The sequence below is a fragment of the Oryx dammah genome, unplaced genomic scaffold, assembly GCF_014754425.2.
Source record: "Oryx dammah isolate SB20612 unplaced genomic scaffold, SCBI_Odam_1.1 HiC_scaffold_1, whole genome shotgun sequence".
Taxonomy (NCBI): Eukaryota; Metazoa; Chordata; class Mammalia; order Artiodactyla; family Bovidae; genus Oryx; species Oryx dammah.
In genome coordinates this window covers 70571023-70590269 of record NW_024070185.1, presented here as the reverse complement: position 1 = coordinate 70590269, position 19247 = coordinate 70571023, and positions in this window count along the sequence as shown.

Genomic DNA, 19247 nt, shown 5'->3' with positions numbered 1-19247 from the left:
ATGAAACTAGAACACTTTCTAACACCATACACAAAAATAAACTCAAAGTGGATTAAAGATCTAAACGTAAGACCAGAAACTATAAAACTCCTAGAGGAGAACATAGGCAAAACACTCTCCGACACAAATCACAGCAGGATCCTCTACGGCCCATTTTTTTTTAATTGGGTCGCTCATTTTTCTGGAATTGAGCTTCAGGAATTGTATATTTTTGAGATTAATTCTATGTCAGTTACTTCATTTGCTATTATTTTCTCCCATTCTGAAGGCTGTCTTTTCACCTTGCTTATAGTTTCCTTCATTGTGCAAAAGCTTTTAAGTTTAATTAGATCCCATTTGTTTATTTTTGCTTTTATTTCCATTATAATGGGAGGTGGGTCATAGAGGATCCTGCTATGATTTATGTCAGAGAGTGTTTTGCCTATGTTTTCCTCTAGGTGTTTTATAGTTTCTGGTCTTACATTTAGATCTTTGATGCATTTTGAGTTTATTTTTTGTGTGTGGTGTTAGAAAGTGTCCTAGTTCCATTCTTTTACAATTGGTTGACCAGTTTTCCGAGCACCACTTGTTAAAGAGATTGTCTTTTATCCATTGTATATTCTTGTTTCCTTTGTCAAAGAGGTGTCCAAGGAGTGTGGATTTATCTCTGGCCTTTCTATTTTGTTCCATTGGTCTATATTTCTGTCTTTGTGCCAGTACCATACTGTACTTGATGACTGTAACTTTGCAGTATAGTCTGAAGTCAGGCAGGTTGATTCCTCCAGTTCCGTTCCTCTTTCTCAAGATGGCTTTGGCTAGTTGAGGTTTTTTGTATTTCCATGCAAATTGTGAAATTATTTCTTCTAGTTCTCTGAAAAATACTCTTGGTAGTTTGATAGGGATTGCACTGAACCTAGATTGCTTTGGGTACTATACTCATTTCACTATCTTGATTCTTCCGATCCACGAACATGGTATATTTCTCCATCTATTTGTGTCCTCTTTGATTTCTTTCATCAGTGTTTTATAGTTTTCTATATATAGGTCTTTAGTTTCTTTAGGTAGATATATTCCTAAGTATTTTATTATTTTCGTTGCAATGGTGAATGGAATTGTTTCCTTAATTTCTTTTTCTACTTTCTCATTATTAGTGTATAGGAATGCAAGGCATTTCTGTGTGTTCAGAGTCAGACACGACTGAAGCGACTTAGCAGCAGCAGCAGCAACCTGCTGGGTTATTGTGCGTGTGTGCTCAGTCACTCAGTTGTGTCCAACTCTTTGTGATGCCATGGACTGTAGCCCACCAGGCTCCTCTATCCATGGGATTCTCCAGGCAAGAATACTGGAGTGGGTTGCCATTTCTTTCTCCAGGGGATCTTCCCGATCCAGAGATCGAACCCAGGTCTTCCGCATTGCAGGCAGATGCTTTAACCTGTGAGTCACCAGGGAAACTTTCTGGAGAGTTTTTATCATAAATGGATATTGAATTTTGTCAAAGGCTTTCTCTGCATCTATTGAGATAATCATATGGTTTTTATCTTTCAATTTGTTAATGTGGTGTATCACATTGATTTGAGAATATTGAAGAATCCTTGCATCCGTGGGATAAAGCCCCCTTGGTCATGATGTATGATCTTTTTAATATGTCGTTGGATTCTGTTTGCTATAATTTTGTAAAAGATTTTTGCATCTATGTTCGTCAGTGGTATTGGCCTGTTCAGTTCAGTTCAGTTGCTCAGTCGTGTCCGACTCTTTGCGACCCCATGAATCGCAGCACGCCAGGCCTCCCTGTCCATCACCAACTCCCGGAGTTCACTCAGACTCACATCCCTCGAGTCAGTGATGCCATCCAGCCATCTCACCCTCTGTTGTCCCCTTCTCCTCCTGCCCTAATCCCTCCCAGCATCAGACTCTTTTCCAATGAGTCACTCTTCACATGAGGTGGCCAAAGTAATGGAGCTTCAGCTTTAGCATCATTCCTTCCAAAGAAATCCCAGGGTTGATCTCCTTCAGAATGGACTGGTTGGATCTCCTTGCAGTCCAAGGGACTCTCAAGAGTCTTCTCCAACACCACACTTCAAAAGCATCAATTCTTTGGGGCTCAGCCTTCTTCACAGTCCAACTTTCACATCCATACATGACCACAGGAAAAACCATAGCCTTGACTAGATGGACCTTAGTCGGCAAAGTAATGTCTCTGCTTTTGAATATGGTATCTAGGTTGGTCATAACTTTTCTTCCAAGGAGTAAGCATCTTTTAATTTCATGGCTGCAGTCACCATCTGCAGTGATTTTGGAGCCCTCCAAAATAAAGTCTGACACTATTTCCACTGTTTCCCCATTTTTGTGGCATCTTTGTCAGGTTTTGGTATTAGGGTGATGGTGTCCTCATAGAATGAGTTTGGAAGTTTACCTTCCTCTGCAATTTTCTAGAAGAGTTTGAGTAGGATAGGTGTTAGCTCTTCTCTAAATTTTTGGTAGAATTCAGCTGTCCAGCCATCTGGACCTGAGCTTTTGTTTGTTGGAAGATTCCTGATTACAGTTTCAATTTCCGTGCTTGTGATGGGTCTGTTAAGTTTTTCTATTTCTTCCTGGTTCAGTTTTGGAAAGTTATATTTTTCTAAGAATTTGTTCATTTCTTCCAAGTTGTCCATTTTATTGGCATATAGTTGCTGATAGTAGTCTCTTATGATCCTTTGTATTTCTGTGTTGTCTGTTGTGACTTCTCCATTTTCATTTATAATTTTGTTGATTTGATTCTTCTCCCTTTTTTTCCTTAATGAGTCTGGCTAATGGTTTGTCTATTTTATTTGTCTTCTCAAAGAACCAGCTTTTAGCTTTGTTGATTTTTGCTGTGGTCTCCTTTGTTTCTTTTGCTTTTATTTCTACCCTAATTTTTATGATTTCTTTCCTTCTACTAACCCTGGGGTGCTTCATTTCTTCTTTTTCTAGTTGCCTTAGGTGTAGAGTTAGGCTATTTATTTGATTTCTCTCCTGTTTCTTGAGGTAAGCTTGTATTACTATGAACCTTCCCCTTAACACTGCTTTTACTGAATCCCATAGGTTTTGGGTTGTTGTGTTTTCATTTTCATTCATTTCTGTGCAGATTTGATTTCTTCTGTGATTTGTTGGTTATTCAGAAGCATGTTGTTTAGCCTCCATATGTTTGTATTTTTAATAGTTTTTTTTTCCTGTAGTTGACATCTAATCTTACCACATTGTGATCAGAAAAGATGCTTGAGATGATTTCAACTTTTTTGAATTTACCAAGGCTAGATTTATGGCCCAGGATGTGATCTATCCTAGAGAAGGTTCTGTGTGCACTTTAGAAAAAGGTGAAATTCATTGTTTTAGGGTGAAATGTCCTATAGATATCAATTAGGTCTAACTGGTCCATTGTATCATTTAAAGTTTGTGTTTCCTTGCTAATTTTCTGTTTAGTTGATCTATCCATAGGTGTGAATGGGGTATTAAATCTCCCACTATTATTGTGTTACTGTTAATTTCCCCTTTCATATTTGTTAGCATTTGCCTTACATATTGTGGTGTTCCTATGTTGGGTGCATATATATTTATAATTGTTATGTCTTCTTCTTGGATTGATCCTTTGATCATTATATAGTGTCCTTCTTTGTCTCTTTTCACGGATTTTATTTCAAAGTCTATTTTATCTGATATGAGTATTGCTACTCCTGCTTTCTTTAGGTCTCCATTTGCATGAAATATCTTTTCCCAGCCCTTCACTTTCAGTCTGTACGTGTCCCTTGTTTTGAGGTGGGTCTCTTGTAGACAGCATATATAGGGGTCTTGTTTTCGTATCCATTCAGTCTTTGCCTTTTGGTTGGGCCATTCAACCCATTTATGTTTAAGGTAATTATTGATAAGTATGATCCCATTGCCATTTACTTTGTTGTTTTGGGTCCAAGTTTATAAACCTTTTCTGTGTTTCCTTTCTAGAAAAGATCCTTTAGCATTTGTTGCAGAGCTGGTTTTGTGGTGCTGAATTCTCTCAGCTTTTGCTTGTCTGTAAAGCTTTTGATTTCTCCTTCATATTTGAATGAGATCCTTGCTGGGTACAGTAATATGGGCTGTAGGTTATTTTCTTTCATCACTTTAAGTATGTCTTGCCATTCCCTCATGGCCTGAAGAGTTTCTATTGAAAGATCAGCTGTTATCCTTATGGGAATCCCCTTGTGTGTTATTTGTTTTTTCCCTTGCTGCTTTTAATATTTGTTCTTTGTGTTTGATCTTTGTTAATTTGATTAATATGTGTCTTGGGGTGTTTTGCCTTGGGTTTATCCTGTTTGAGACTCTCTGGGTTTCTTGGACTTGGGTGACTATGTCCTTCCCCATTTTAGGGAAGCTTTCAACTATTATCTCCTCAAGTATTTCTTCACGGCCTTTCTTTTTGTGTTTTTCTTCTGGGACTCCTATGATTCAAATGTTGGGGCATTTAACATTGTCTCAGAGGTCTCTGAGGTTGTCCTCATTTCTTTTAATTCGTTTTTCTTTTTTCCTCTCCACTTCATTTATTTCCACCATTCTACCTTCCACCTCACTTATCCTATCTTCTGCCTCAGTTATTCTACTGTTGGTTCCCTCCAGAGTGCTTTTGATCTCAGTTATTGCATTATTCATTATTGATTGACTCTTTTTTATTTCTTCTAGGTCCTTGTTAAACATTTCTTGCTTCTCAGTCCTTGTCTCCAGACTATTTATCTGTAACTCCATTTTGTTTTCAAGATTTTGGATCATTTTACTATCATTATTATGAATTCTTTTTCAGGTAGACTCCCTATCTCCTCCTGTTTTGCTTGGTTTGGTGGACTTTTATCATATTCCTTTACCTGCTGAATATTTCTCTGCCTTTTCATCTTGTTTAGGTTGCTGTGTTTGAGGTGGCCTTTCTGCATGCTGGAAATTTGTGGTTCCTCTTTATTGTGGAGGTCCCTCCTTGTGGGTGGGGTTGGACGAGTGGCTTGTCAAGGTATCCTGGTTAGGGATGCTTGCGTTGGTGTTCTGGTGGGTGGAGCTGGAGCTCTTCTCTCTGGAGTGCAAAGAACTGCCCAGTAGTGAGTTTTGAGGTGTCTATGCGTTTGGTGTGACTTTTGGCCACCTGTATTTTAATTCTCAGGGTAATGTTCCTGCATTGTTGGAAAATTAGCTTGGTATGTCTTGCTGTGAAGCTTGTTGGCTCTTGGGTGGAACTTGGTTTCAGTGTAGGTATGGAGGCTTTTAGATGAGGCTTTTTTGTGGAGGCTTTTGTTGATTAATGTTTCCTGCATTCAGGAGTTTTCTGGTGTTCTCAAGTTTTGGATTTAAGCCTCCTGCCTCTGGCTTTCAATCTTATTCTTACAGTAGCCTCAAGACTTCTCCATCCATACAGCACTGATGATAAACCATCTAGCTTAATGGTGAAAAGATTCTCCACACTGAGGGACACCCAGAGAGGTTCATAGAGTTACATGGAGAAGAGAAGAGGGAAGCGGGAGATAGAGGTGACCAGGAGAAGAATAGGGGAAATCAAAAAGGGAGAGTGAAATCTAGCCAGTAATCAATTCCCTATTTGCTCTCCACAGTCTGGAACACTCAGAAAGATTCACGGAGTTCCATAGAGAAAAGAAGAGGGAGGAAGGAGATAGTGGTGACCAAGAGGAGAGGCTGTTGCTGCTGCTGCTAAGTTTCTTCAGTCGTGTCTGACTCTGTGCAACCCCATAGATAGCAACCAACCAGGCTCCCCCATCCCTGGGATTCTCCAGGCAAGAACACTGGAGTGGGTTGCCATTTCCTTCTCCAATGTGTGAAAGTGAAGTCGCTCAGTTTTGTCCGACTCTTAGCAACCCCATGGCCTGCAGCCTACCAGGCTCCACCGTCCATGGGATTTTCCAGGCAAGACTACTGGAGTGGAATGCCATTGCCTTCTCCAGAAGAGGAGAGGAGGGGGGGCGGTCAAAAGGAGAGAGACCAGTCTAGCCTGTGATCAGTTCCCTAAATGTTCTCCACAGCCTGGAGCACCTAAAGAGATTCACAGAGTTAAATAGAGAAGAGAAGGGGGAGGGAGGAGATAGAAGTGACCTGGGGGAGAAAAAGAGTCAAAAGGGGAGAGAGCAATCAAGCCAGTAATCACACTCCTAAGTAAAAATGGGTACTGAAGATTGGATTCTTAAAGGCACACAATTGATGACAAATACCAAAAAGCAAAGATTAAAAATCTAGAGTAGAGATTAGACTCTCAAAAATATAATATTAAAAAAACAAAACAAAATTGCAAAAATTATTAAAAACATATATATGAAATTTGCTTTAAAATAGGGTCTTGTTTTTGGAAGGTAATAGTAGGTTTTAAAATGAAAATTAAAGGAAAATTTTTTAAAAATTAAAATGTGATATTGGTAAAATATATCTAGGAATTTCTCTGTAGCTATTGAGGGCATTGTGGCATTAGTTTAGTTTCAGATAGTTCCTTGTTCCAGCTTATACTTCTTCTCAAGGTCTATAGGTCCCCTCTGATGTAGTCAATGCTAACTATTTTAATCTATTGCACCTGTCACTTCCAAAGCGGTTCCCTCTTCTTTATTTTGACTTCCTCTGCAAGTCTATTCAGTGTCTAATTTCCACCCTGACACAAGGGGGCGAAGGTGGTCATTTATTTAGGCTCACTTGTTCAATTGTGCTAGCAAATATCACTGGTGTGTGTGGGGAGTGCTCGCAGCGTCTGGGCCACACTGAGTTTGCCCCCACTCACTGCGTGTGTGTTTTCCCCGTCTACTCTGCTCAGGCTCCAGGTTGCTCTGCAGGGGAACTGTCTAAGGCGGGCCCTGGGTTGCATGCACTTCCCAAGTCTAAGCTGCTCAGGTTCAGGTTCTCAGGTACTCCACAACGGCACAGACTTGGTCGGGCATGTGTTTTGTGCCCTCCCCAGGTCCGAGCAGCTCAGGTGACCAGGTGCTTGGTGAGCGCACACTCCTGAGGTGTGCGGTGCATCTTATCGCCTCCCTGGTCCCAGTCCCTCGGTTTCCTGGGTGTGCAGTGGGAGTGCTGCCTCAGGTGGCCATGTGTCTCCTCTGGGGAGCTGATCTCTGGCTGTGACCCTCCTGGCAGATGTCAATCGTCCAGGATCCCAGGAGGACTTTGTTAGCAACTGGCAGCCTGCTTGCACTTTGGTAGAGGATGCCATCTCTGGGGCTGAGTTTGCCTCTCGCCTTCCAGCTCTAGCTGTCGCCAGCCTGCCTTGCTGCCTCCAGGAGGGGATGGGCGGTCAGCTACTGGCTAGCTCTCCTCTGGTATTCACTCAGTCCATTGTTCCATGAGTGGGCCCAGCAGTGCCTTAGGTTAGAGCTTTTCGCGGGAAAGTTCTCTCTCTCTTTTTTTTTTCTCTGTCTATCCCACAGTTTGGGTTGCTACCTCACCTTAGCTCCCTCAGATCGTCCTCAGGGCATTCGGGCCCAATTCTTACCCTAAGCAATGCAGCCCGCGCCTCCCTGATCAGCCCCCGCTTGCTGGTGGTGGATGCGAGCATCTGAGCTACTTCTCCGATGGGAGTTGTGGTTAGGCGCATAATCTGTGGGTTTTATTTGTTTATTTTTTCCTCTTGGTTGTGTTGCCCTCTGAGATTCCAAAACTCCCCCCACACCCGCTGGTGAGAGGGTTTCCTGATGTTTGGGAACTTCTCTTTTACAACTCCCTGCCTAGAATGGATTTCCATCCCTAACTCTTTTGTTTCTCTTTTTATCTTTTATATTTTGTCCTACCTACCCCCTTTCAAAGACAGTGGGCTGCCTTTCTGGATGCCTGGTGTCCTCCGCCAGCATTCAGAAGTTGTTTTGCGGAGTTTGCTCAAATGATCCTTTGATGAATTTGTGGGCGAGAAAGTGGTCTCCCCATCCTATTCTTCTGCCATCTTAGGACTGCCCCCCTCCATCATTTCAATTTTATTCTCTTTCTTCTTATATTATATTTCTTCTATCTATCTGTCTTCTCTCCATCCACCCATTTATTTATCCATTCATTCTCCATTCATCTACTTAGTTTCATTTTTTAATCTTTTGTTGTAGCTCTGTACACTGATTCATCCTTGTATTCTTTCACTATATTCAGCATGCTTTAATTGTGATCTTATGATAGCTATTCATTAAATACTTATTGATAAGTCAATGAATGAAAATCTCTGCAGGTCATTGCTGCATAATAGATTTTTTAAAAATTGCAATAATTACAAACTCCCTAGTTGATTAACTTGATTCTTATAACCATTTCAAGTTTTGGCCTTGGTTCTTTTTTTTTTTTTATCACTCTCATTAGATAAAGCAAGTGTGTAGTGGATTAGAAATAGTTAAGATTAAGAACATAAAAATGGAAAGAGAAAACAGGAAACATCTTTTCTTTTTCTCTTCACTATCATAAATTTATTTTGTTTCCTTTACAGGAGTAAAGGCAGAAAATTTCATTTTCCTTGAGCATTGTGAAACCTATCATATTCTCTCTCCAATGAGGGGGATTTTTTTTTCAAAAAAATTTGATATTTCTTGAATACTTTTTGTAGCAGATGAGTTTTTTTAAAACCAAAATATAAAAGTTTCAAATTTCCTCTGACACAATCTGCCATGTATCTTTCACCATGTACCATTATATCTGGAAGGGAAATTAGAGGTTTCAAGAGTGATTGTAAATTATTTTGTCATAGACTTTGGGATATATTTTGGAGGAGAGCAAGGTGGCATTGACTTCAAAAGTGTAGAGCAGTATCATGACATGCCTTAGTTTTCTTTACAAAGGTATTAATATACCACTCCTTGGGAGTGAATGTCTAAATCAACTTTAAATTGCATTTTCAGTCTGCATAATCTTAGAAGAAATGAGTGTTTAACTCTAGGATTCACTATATATCTATTTGATAAAAGTTGGCTTATATAGATTGCATCATTCCAGTTAAAGACTCAAGGACATCTCTAGGACTTGACTAAGTATAGGTACTTATACTGAACTTTGAAAAGAAGATTCTACCAGAAGTGTGAGAGGCATAATATAATAATTCTCTTCACGTTGTGAGCAGCATGGAAGACACTAGCCTGGAAGAAGAAAGTGTTGGATACTTGGGGAAACAGCAGGGTCAGAAGCTAAGAGCCATCTCTAATCCAAAATGGACAAGTCTCCCTGAATGTAACATGATTTCATTCCATTCCCAGGCAAGCAAATAGATTGATATAAAGTGAAGTAAATCTGGTTAGTTTTGGAGGAATATTGCCTGCTTTGAAATTTCTGGATGGCTCTAATATTCACTGTTGGTACAGTAAGATCTTTTAGCTAGTGAATTTGATGTAATACAAGTTAAGCTGCAGTGAATAGCTAAGATTCATTAAAAAAAAGTGGCCAAGATCTCATAATTGGTAAATGCCCCAAGAGGGGGCACATTACTGGTATCCTTCTAGACACCAACAACTCAAACTTACCGACAATTTCCAGAGACCTGGAAAGTTTGCCTTCCCATCTTCAAGTGGATGGCAAATAAATGAAATACTGCTAGTCATTCATTCATTTGTTCATGCTAGTTTTTATTGAACACTTGTTCTTTTAGCCCCTAAGGTGTTGCAGATGTAAGGATGAACACAGAATATCTCTTTGCTCTGAAGGAGCTTACCTATGGTGGTGGGAGAGTGGTAGACTGATTGTATGGTGGTAGTTCAGTTGCTAAGTGGTGTCTGACTCTCGTGACCCCATGGACTGTAGCTCCCCAGACCTCTCTGTCCCTAGGATTTTCTAGGCAAGAATACTGGAGTGGGTTGTCATTTCCTTCTCCAGGGCATCTTCCCCACCCAGGGATCAAAGCTGCATCTCCTGCATTACAAGTGAATTCTTTACTGACTGAGTCACCAGGGAAGCACAGACTGATTGTACAAATGACCCCAATTCTTCATCCTATCTGTATATGAATCATTTGACTTGAAATTTTGAATTCTTCTGGCTGAAAAGACAGTGTATTTCTATGCACCTTGATTCTGAGTTTGACCACGTGACTTGCTTTGGCCAATGGAATTTTAGCAGAGGTGAGGCACCTGAGACTTAAAAAAGGTGCCTCTTTGCTTCTGCTTGAACTGTGAGAATATTTCAGGGTTAGCCTCGGAGAGGGATGCAAAAACTCACAGAAGAGAGCCAAGTGATCCTAGCTGATAACTAGTCAACTAGGCATGTGAAGAGCCCATCTCAGCTCAGAAGAACCATCTGTTCTAAATCATCAATTCATAGATCTATGAGCAAATAAAGGTATATAGTTTTTAGTCCTTGCATTTTAAGGTGGTTTGCTTGTTATAGTAGAAAGTACCTAATATGGGAGATATAGAAAAGTCAGCAGTCATAATTTAGAGTGATAAAATGATAAGGACATGATAAAATGCACACAGGGAAACTTCTGCTTCTGGAAGATGAAGTAGTACTTACTCCTAGTTCTCTTGGTAAGTTCAACTAAAAATTTTCAACATTTACATAGAACCTAACTTAAGATAACTTGGAAAGTTGTAGAGATGAAGGCAGGTGGGTGATAGATTTCAAAATCCAAGGAATGATATGATGGTTAATTGCCTGGATTCCTTTTCTGTCTGATATATACCAAACTTGGAGCTGAAAAAACTGCCAACCCAGAAATATTGCCAGGTGCAGAAAAAAAAAAAAATCTCCAACCAAAGCTTTCTAGCCAAAGGACCAGAAGAGAGGAAGCATAGCAATACAAAATTATTTTTCAATGATAATTGTCCTGCTCCAGACAAACATCATAGAAAATACTGTGGCCCAACCCCCAACCCACCAACAAATTAAAAAGTTTAATTTTTAAAAATGCACTTGGGGTGAGGGAGAGCCAGCCACCTTCCTTGAGTTTTTATTATTATTATTACTTCCTAAGTATTTTGCTCTGTGATATTGGAATCACAAGTGATTTTTTGATAGATTCGATTCAACAAAAAAACTAGTAAGAAAACATCCCAAGCAGATAGATGGTGTGAGAAGGGTTGGATATGAACCTATATATAAAAGTTCTTGTGCCTCTGGCCTGGTTTTGATATTCTTATTACAGGTGAAATTTTAGTTGACCGTGTGTGTGTTTATTTCTGGCTCTGGATTCTGTTTCACTGTTCTATGTGTCTATATGTCAGGCATACTGTTTTATTACCATAACGTTGTAGTAAAGCTTGAAATAAGGAAGTCTGATGCCTCCAGCTTTGTTCTTTCTCAAGATTTCTTTGGCTATTTGGGATCTTTTGGTTATTGTTGTTCTATATGAATTTTGGAATTGTTCTTTTTATTTATGTGAAAAAAAATCTTTGGAATTTTGGTGGGGATTGCATTAAATCTATATATGGCTTTGGGTAGTATGGACATTTTAACAATACTAAGTCTTTTGATTCATAAACATGGGATATCTTTCCCTGTATTTGTGTCTTCATCAATTTCTTTCATCAGTGGTTACAGTTTTTGATTATAAATTTTTCACTCTGTGGCTAATTGTTAATAAATATTTTAGTTTTTAATTATCAGATTCTATTCACCTCCTTCTCTCCTACATTATTGCTTACCTCATTTATTGCCTAGAAATTTAGGAGGCCTGGAGTGGCTTGGGAGACATGGGTTCATACATTAAGGGAGGCTCTGTATATAGAATTACACAGATTCGAAAAGTAACACTTAAAACTGATAAAGCTATTCATTCTATATGTAAGCATTTTTTTTCATTGAAGTATAATTTACATACATTGCAATGCACAGACTATATGTGTACAAATTGGAGAGTTTTGATAAACATATTCACTGATGTAGCCATCACCATAATCAGAACATAGAACAAGTCCATCACCCCAGAAACATTCCTTATTACTCCTTCCAGTCAATCTTCACCAGACATATATAATTGACCTTCTATATCTCTTTTCATAGATTAATTGTGCTTTGTCCAGTTTGTCATCTAAGTGGAATCACTGAGAATGTGTTATTTTTGTCTAACTGAAGGCTGTACCAGTTTACTTTCTTACTGGCAATGCTTCATGCTCATGCTATTATTGAGAAAATGACAAATATTCAAAAGACACTCATCTTCCAGAAAAATAGTTTATCACATGCTATCTGATTTTCATGTTTACAGTTGATCATCATCTTTTGAGTGAACTTCCAGAAATCTTGATGCTGTAAACATCAACTTTTTAACATACAATTCAAAACTCAGACTCACAGCTCCTTGACAACCCAGACACTGACATTAACTCCGCCAAGCATACATTCTCTCAGGGAACTTTGATTTAGAAATGAGTAATGTGAACAGGCTCAACAATGAGCTCTCATTTTGCTGGCAAAAGTATCATTTTGTTTATTTTGATTTTGGGATAATGTTCTTGGAAATTTAGTCTTGAATCTGTTACTTCAGGTCTTCTCGTGATTCTGTGAACTATCTCATATTCTTTGATATTCAGCTTAACTATCCAGAACCTATCCAAATTATCTGCATCCAGGAACTCTGAGTAGGGCACTCTATGTACCATGGAATTCTTATGTTTTAGTTTACTTCCTCCACTAATATAAAGTAGTGTGTATTGCAATTGTGCTGACTCTTGACATTTTAACTTGCTTCAAAATTATCACAGAAAATGGATTTTGATTTAGTATACGCTTTGGATTAGACGTATTTTGATACATTTTAATTCTTTGAAAGCTATTTATTTCTTCTATAGCTTAGAGAATCTGAGTGGTGTTACATTCACAAGAAGAGTCAAGACTGACATAGCACTCCTTGTTGTTGTTCAGTTGCTCGGTCATGTCTGACTCTCTGTGACCCCATGAACCACAGCATGCCAGGCTTCCTTGTCCTTCACTATTTCCTGGAGTTTGCTCAAATTCATGTCCATTGAGTTGGTGATGCCATCCAACCATCGTCCTCTGTCATCCCCTTCTCCTCCTGACAGTCTTTCCCAGTATCAGGGTCCTCAAGTTGGCACTTCGTATCAGGTGGCCAAAGTATTGGAGCTTCAGCGCTTCAGCATCAGTCCTTCCAATGAATATTCAGGATTGACTTCTTTTAGGATTGACTGGTTTGATCTCCTTGCTGTCCAAGGGACTGTCAAGAGTCTTCTCCAGCACCACCGTTTGAAGGCATCAATTCTTTGGCACCCAGACCTTTTTATTGTCCTACTCTCACATCTGTACATGACTACTAGAAAAACCATAGGTTTAACTATACTTCTAGTAGTACTATCTACTTCGAGTAGAACTATCACACATGTAATTTAAAATTTTCCAGAAGCCACAGTAAAAAAGTAAAAAGCAAATAGGTGAAATTTCTATTAATATTGCATTTTATTTGACTCAAGAATACAAACTATCTCAATATCTAGTCAACTTAACAGCTTATTAATGATGTAACTTACATTATTTATTTGAATTAAATTTTCAAAACCCAGTGTGTATTTAACACTTATAGTATATCTCTGTTTAAGTTAGCCACAATTTCAAGTGCTGGATAGCCTACAAAGACTGCTAGCTGCCATGCCAAACAGAGCATGGATGATTTACCATGGTTTACCCAAAAATGTCAGCACAGAATAGAACTGAAATTGTTGCAGGAAGGGGAACCCCTTCCAGGGCCGGAAACTGGGCTCTTGTCTAACACTCGGAAATGAATTGTTCAAGACACATGTGCTGGCAAAGCAAGAGATTTTATTGGGAAAGGGCACCTGGGCGGAGAGCAATAGGGTAAGAGGGAGACCTGCTCTGCCGTGTGGCTCCCAGTCTCAGGTTTTATGGTGATGGTGTGCACGCCTTGTTTAGCCAAGGTGGATGCCAGTGAGAAGGATTCTGGGAGGTGGTCTGACAATGTGGTGTCTCCTTTTGCCCTTTCTCAAACTCTTCCTGTTGGTGGTGGCTTATTAGTTTCATGTTCCTTACCAGGACCTCCTGTCACAAAACAACTCGTGCAAATGGTTACTGTGGTGCCTGGCCAGGGTGGGTAGTTTCAGTCAGTGTGCTTCCCCTAACAAAATGAAAAAACATTTAAGAAAATGCTAAGCCATATGGGGTGAGTTGGATATTAATAGAATCAGATGATTTATCCAGGGGTAGAGCTAAGCCCCAAATGGTGTTTGTATCAGGAATAAGGATCAAGATTCTAAAGATGATGTATTGTCAATAGGTTATCTTCTTAGGCAAGTAATTTATCATTAAAAAAAATTTTTTTTGACTCTTGTAACCCATCCCTTTGTTCAAATGGTACCCATCTCACAATGAGTGCACTCTGCCTTGACTGCCAACTGATGAATATTTAGGGATTCTTATAATCAGGTTAAGTAACTGAACTCCACATTCTCTGGCTGTACTAAATAACAATGTTGAGTGCACCTTTATTGTTTAAGCAAATGATGTCTCACATGGAGTAGGTATTCAAAAAATTTCAGGTTCCCATCCCCCCTTTTTAAAATGCTCTATGGGATTTATTTATTTATTTTGGCCAAGCCTTAGTTCCTTGAGAAGGGATCAGACCTGCACCCCCTACATTGGAAGTGCAGAGTCTTAATCACTCTGGCAAGTTCCCTCCTCCTTTCTAATGTTCCTAGTCAATTACCCAGTCCCAGCAAAAGTGTGCAACTCTTGGCAGTTGGACCATTTTCCATAAAATATGAACTATTAGAAGAGATAATTGCTTCTAGATGCCTTGTTCTATTCTCTGAAATATAGGGTTACATCTTTTTTTGCCTGTCTCATGGGATTATGGGTCAGATGAAATGGGACAGATTATGAGAACTTTCAAAAATTAATTGTGTAAGAATTATTGAAAAAAATTTGTAATAATATTATTTAATATTAATAAATAAATGTTACTTAGTAATAAAATAGTATTATCCACTAGTTTTGTGGTGTCATGAAGTATTTTCTTAAGAAAATCTATTTCTATTTAAAATTTATTTTTACTTAAACTCAAATTTAAAAGGTTATTATAATTAGTTAAGGCAATTATTAACTGTCTCTTTTTAAAATAAGCAATACAAGTTCTAGTCACTGGCATTTTATTTAAAAAATATTAATTCAAAATTTGAATGTTTTCAGTGGAGGGAAATACTTGCATGAGTTTGTATTATGTTTTGATCTATGGAGGGAAATGAGAGTTTAAAAAAGACAAAAAACAGAAGGAGTTTCATTGATAATTCACTGAAAAAACTGAACAAGGTCATAACAAAAACTACAGTAGTTTGCACTGAACAGAGTTTCTTCATAATTGCAGACTTCATTATCTGAAGCCACACTGACATTGATGTGGGGAGAAAGGAGATAGATTAAAGAATCATTTAGCTTTGCTAACAGAATGGTTAACAAACAGGCTTGGTATCCACCAACCTATGGAGGAAAATGAAAGACCATGACCCCTCAATGCCATTTGACCTGCTAGAGTACAAATGTATCAGATATCTTATCTAGGATTAGTATTCCTCTTTTATTGCTCTGTCAGTATAATGGAAAACCTCTAATTTTTCCTTCCTGAGTAGAGGAAAACCCCATTTTCCTGTCTGTGTGTTTCTTGTGAGTCTCTTACTTTTATATAAAACACCTCACTTCTTGTCACTTCTATTCATCAAATATATGGAGATTTTTCATCACACCAAGCAGTTCTCTGTGACATCAGCTGTGTGTTTTACAGTTTAACTCAGTGCTGACTCCTAGTACCAGGAGATAGTGTCAGCTCTTACAGGTTAAAGGTTCAGCCCTCCAAGACTGCCCCCCACCCCCAATGCATACTTCAGATGCCAGGTACAAGTACAGGTTGTAACCTGTGGAATGCACTAATTAAATTGGAATATCTGGGCAAAAAGGACTCAGAAACATAAGTATATCTTAGAGGTCCTAAATGATCCAGGCATACAGCTGGGCTTGAGACTCCCTGGCAATGATGCAGCTGTAAATGGGTTCCTTCTAGGAGCTACTGTGTCAGAAGACTTACCACCTGCTGACTTCTTCTTAGATTTCCCAGGAAAATTGTATCTATGTGCTGTAGTTAAAACAGGGGTGAAATTGATATAAAATGGAGTGCTCTCCATTTTTCTCACAGCCTTCGTTTAACTTTAGATATTTTCTTTTAGATAAGTGGGCGTTCATGACAGTTTGCAAATATCTTTTCTATTTACTACTTAAGGCAATGTACCAGTTTCTGGATAAAGGATTTTGTGAGTTAGTTGTTTGAAATGCCACTAACAGAAATATCTGTCTGTTGGATTATGTTTGTGTGTGCTATGTGCTCAGTCATGTCTGACTCTTTGTGACCCCATGGACTGTAGCCCTCCAGGCTTCTCTGTCCATGGGAATTTTCAGGCAAGAAGATTTAGTGAGATGCCATTTCCTCCTCAAGGAGATCTTCCCAACTCAGAGGTGCCGGGGTCCAGCCCCGGTGGATCCAGGGAATTCGAAGCAGGGACGGAGTCGGCAAGGAGAGACTTATTTAATTAGAGATATAAAGAAAGATTAGGAAAGAATAGTGTAGTAGGAAAATTAGTGGAGAAAAGAGGCTGATATTCCTTGGTTTACACAGGAAGCTAATAAAGTCTCAAGACAAGAAACTTGCACCGTCTACGTTAGGCCACAGGCACCCACTTGAATAGCAGAGGGTGCCCTGCCTTGGGCTCCCTCTCGCGTGGGTCTTAGAAGCCCGGGCAAATAAGTAGACATGGAGAGCCTCTTCATTCCAAGGGATCAGCCTGAAAAAGGGAGGGAGGGAGAGGGAGAAAGAGAGAGAGAGTCGACACAGGGGGAGCCATATTTCCAAGAAACTAGGTCGAGAAACTGGCCTGAGAAACTGGTCGATCCTTTATTTTCCAGGAAAGCTTTTTGTACTTTTGGTTGTACATAGAGATCAATGGATAATACAAAGTTACGCAGGGTCAGCAACCCTGACCCTTATCAAGACCAGGCTTTCTTTCTCCAAATGTTTCCATATACAAAGGGTCTCAGGTGATTTACATTATCTTCTGGCCAAAAGGCCTGTTAACATTTTATGGCTCTCTTCCTTAATGAATGTTAATCACATTTTCCCTGTAGTGTTTTTCCTTAATCTGCATCACTTTCAAAGTACTAAATAAAGTTACATTAAAAGATATGAAAACTTGGCAGCAAGTATTGGCTCAACAATGAAACCTTTAATCAGTTTTATTCTAATGATTTTTCCTAGAATTTCTTAAGCTTTCAGTGCCGCGGTTGGAAGGCTGTAAACAATTCACATGTGCAGTTGTAAAAATCCAGACAGACGGTCAGGTAAGTTAGAAAGCTATCAGAGGGGTTTAAGCTGAGACATTCTTTTTAAGCCCAGGAGACTTATTAACTGGAGCTCTAAGTTAATTCCTTTTAGCGAAAGGTGGTGGGGGACAGCCCCTGTTAATGTCAGAAGCATAAGCGAAAAGCATAAGGCAGTAAGGCAGGCAGACTCTGGTTTGGGGGGTAGATGCTCGAGAAAATCCAGCGAGGCTTCCTTAAGGCCTGACTTGTCTTTGCCTGTTGGGCCCCTTAACCTCATGACCTTTGCCACGGGCAGGACTCCTCGTGCTGTCTCCCGGCATAGAGGTCAAACCCATGGCTCTTAACATCTGTGTTGGCAGGCAGATATTTTACTACTGTGCTGACTGGGAAGCCCCTACAGGATTCCACTTTTGTTTATTTTTTTTTCATTACTGATGTTGGATTCCCTATATTTTTATATTTCCTTTGGGTTTCTTGAAAGGGAAAGTTAAGTTGCTCAGTCGTGTCTGACTCTTTGAGACCCCATGGACTGTAGCCCACTAGGCTCCTCCGTCCATGGGATTCTCCGGGCAAGAATACTGGAGTGGGTTGCCATTTCCTTTTCCAGAGCATCTTCCCGACCCAGGGATTGAACCCAGGTCTCCTGCATTGCAGGATCTTAGTTGTCAGCTAATAGGAAGAAAGATGCTTGTGTTTCATAATAATGATGATGATGATGATTACAACCACTATATATTGAGTACATAAAGATATCATAGCCATCAACTGTGCATGACTGATCACATTCAATCTTTGCAATAATTTTGAGAGGTAGATACTATATCTCTGGTTTAAATGATACTCCAGTTGTCATCCTACCTGGCAATCTTCAGCTAAATTGTGAAAAATGACAAAAGGCAATCTATCATATGACATGGTAGTGATGGGTTCCAGGGCAAAGAGGAGGGTGGAGAGATGGATTAATGCAAGGCATTCTAGTACCACCAATTCCAGCACACTCAGGACCAAGCTCCATGAGAAACAAGGTTCGTAAAATTAGAAACCACTCCCCAGCAAATATTGTTTAGAAGTAGTCTAATGAGCCTGGTTTCCTTCATTCTTCCAGCAGTGATTTCCATCCTTCCTAGTGTAACAAACCTGATGAAAAAATTTTAATTTGGTGTCCATAAGAAAACTGAAACTTAACTGACTGAATCTATTGGATTGGCCAAAAAAGTTCATTTCCACCACATTGGATGGGAAAACCTGAATGAACTTTTTGGCCACCCCAATAATCTTCACCACGTGTGGAAAAGTTTTCTTTTCTTTTGATTTTTATTAAAGTATAGCTGACTTTCAATGTTGTGTTTATTTCAGCTGTGCAAAGTGAATCAGTTATACACACATCCACTCTTTTTGGACTAATTTTCTTGGAGGGTTCTTGACAGTCTGGTGCCTTGGATGGTTCTCGTTGGGAAATGCAGCCTCATTTTTAATGTCTGAGAACTGACTAACAGCCATGACCATCTCATTTTCTGTTTACCCATCTTCTCTGGGGGCTGAATTCTGCCTCAGAGCTCCTTTGTCCCATCCTTGCGTGTATGCTTAGTGACTTCAGTTGTATCCAACTCCTTGTGACCCCATGTCCTGTAGCCTTTTTATACTGCTCATGGAGTTCTCAAGGCAAGAATACCGAAGTGGTCTGCCAGTCACTCTCAGGACTGTAGCCTGCTAGGCTCCTCTGTGCATGGGAATTTCCTGGCAAGAATATTGGATTGGGTTGCCATGTCCTCTTCCAGAGAATCTTCCCAATCCAGGGATTGAACCCACATCTCTTGTGTCTCCTGCATGAGCAGGCAGATTCTTTACTGCTGAGCCACCTGGGAAGCCCTGTCTTATCTTTTAAAAATATTTTTATTTTTAAAAATTGTATTGTGTGTCCAGTGTGTGTGTGTGTGTGTGTGTGTGTGTGTGTGTCTACACACATTTTCTTTATCTGTTCATCTGCTGACAGATACTTAGGTTGCTTTCATATCTTG